Source organism: Fundulus heteroclitus, chromosome 5, assembly GCF_011125445.2.
Source record: "Fundulus heteroclitus isolate FHET01 chromosome 5, MU-UCD_Fhet_4.1, whole genome shotgun sequence".
Lineage (NCBI taxonomy): Eukaryota > Metazoa > Chordata > Actinopteri > Cyprinodontiformes > Fundulidae > Fundulus > Fundulus heteroclitus.
The window spans coordinates 25003372-25005677 of record NC_046365.1 but is presented as its reverse complement, the minus strand read 5'-3'; positions in this window follow the sequence as shown (position 1 = coordinate 25005677).

Genomic DNA, 2306 nt, shown 5'->3' with positions numbered 1-2306 from the left:
TGCCAGATAGAGCTCGACAGATTTTGCTTTTACAAGTGGAGCAAACAGCTTTCGCCATAGTGCTCCACTTGATTTATGCTTGTAAATAGCTTTATTATGATTCCTGCAAGGAGAATTTCAAATTATATGGACATGACAATGGGAGAGTAAAGGAAGAACAAAAAGTGAAAGAAAAGAAAAAGAGTAGAGGTGAAAGAAAGAGGTGATAAAAGGGAGAGAATGATAAAACCTTCTTTGTCTTCTTTGCCCCAAGATTGTTAGAATACCCTTCCTCTACATGTCTGCATCGCTCAGACTAAAAATTATTTCATGTTTTTTTTTTTTAAACTCGTGTATTTTTGCTGGCCTTTGACTTATTGAGAAAATAAAGAGTTTTTTGAAATCTTAATATTTGTCATCCTTTTAATCATCCTTCTTCTACTTGCTATTTTATGATTGCTGTTGTTACTCTGAAGCACTTTGGTCAACTCTTGTGGTTTTTAAGTGTGCTATAGAAATTAATTTGATACTGAGGAATGAAATGTGATTCCCCCTCCTGAGACACCCTATAGTGGACCAGAATCGCTTCGAAGCCGTACGGAAGTCTTTCTCCATGGCCTCTCCGAACTCTTCCCACGCCAGAGTTTTTGCCTCAGCGACCAGCCGAGCCGCCTGCCGCTTTAACTGCCGGTACACATCAGCTGCTTCCGGAGTCCCACCGGCCAATAAAGCCGATAGGACTCCTTCTTCAGCCTGACAGCTTCCCTTACCGCCGGTGTCCACCAGCGTGTTGGAGGGTTGCTGCCGCGACATGCACCGACAACCTTGCGGCCACAGCTCCGACTAGCCGCCTCAACAATAGAGGCGCGGAACATGGTCCATTCATGGACTCAATGTCCCCCGCCTCCCTCAGGACGTATTCAAAGCTCTCCCGGAGGTGGGAGTTAAAGCTCCATCTCACGGGGGACTCTGCCAGACGTTCCCAGCAGATCCTCACAATACGTTTGGCCCTGCCAGGTCTGACCGGCTTACTCCCCCACCATCGGAGCCAGCTCACCACCAGGTAGTGGTCGTTGAAAGTGTTTAAGACATGCGGGCCGCAGGTCAGATGAAACGACAATAAAGTTGATCATTGAACTACGGCCTAGGGTGTCCTGGTGCCAAGAGACATGTGGACACCCTTATGCTTGAACATGGTGTTCGTGATGGACAATCCATGACGAGCACAGAGTCCAGCAACAGAACACCACTTGAGTTCAGATCAGGTGGGCAGTTCCTCCCAAAACACGCCCCTCCAGGATCACTGTCATTGCCCACGTGAGCGCTAAGGTTCCCCTAGCAAAACGAGGGAGTCCCAGAAGGGGCACTCTCCAGTCCCCCCTCCAAGGACTCCAAAAAGGGTGGGTAATCTGAACTGCTGTTTGGCGCATAAGCACAACAAGAGCCAGAACCCGTCCCTCCACACGAATGCGGAGGGAGGCCACCTCTCATTCACCGAGGTGAACCCCCAACGTGCAGGCACCGAGAGGTAGGGCAACAAGTATGGCCCACTCCAGCTCGGCGCCTCTCACCAAGGCAACTCCAGACTGGAAGAATGTCCAGCCCCTACTCAAGGAGATGGTTCCAGAGGTGAGGTGCCGTTGAGGTGAGTCCGACTATCTCTAGTTGGAACCTCTCAACCTCGCGCACTAGCTCAGGCTCCTTCCCCACCAGAGAGGCCCTTATGAAGCCCTTATGATGAATCACATAAATGGATCTTGTGTTCCATCGAGCGGATGTGGGTCCACTGGGGCCCCCACTCTGGAGCAGGCCTGGAGGTGGGGCACGTTGGCGAGCGCCCCGGTGGCCGGGCTTTTACCCATGAGCCAGGCCGGGCCTCAGCCCGAAGAGTGACATTGGTTCCCCCTTCCAATGGGCTCGCCACCTTCGGAGGGGGGCCAAAGGGGTCGGGTGCATTGTGCAATGTGTGCAGTAGAGGGCTGGGACCTTGGCGTTCCGACCCTCGCTGCAGAAGCTTGGCTCTTGTTGAGTTGAGTCTTGTTAAGAGAGAACCAGGAGCTTCTGGAGACGGAATCCAGAACACAAAAGGCTCCTGAGAAAAGTACAAGAGATGGTGAGTCAAATCTTCTTGGAACAATTGCAGAGCTAACAGCAGAGGCTACACATAAGGTTAACACTCTAGCATCGAAGTGCTGGCATCAAGCTCCTTTTAAGCCTCCTGTCTGATGAGGTAACGAGCTGCACTTGTCAGGCCTCATCACCCTGCTCTCAGAGGCCACCTGTGGAGACTGAAGGAAGCAGCAGCCAAAAGCAGAGAAAGAAAACCC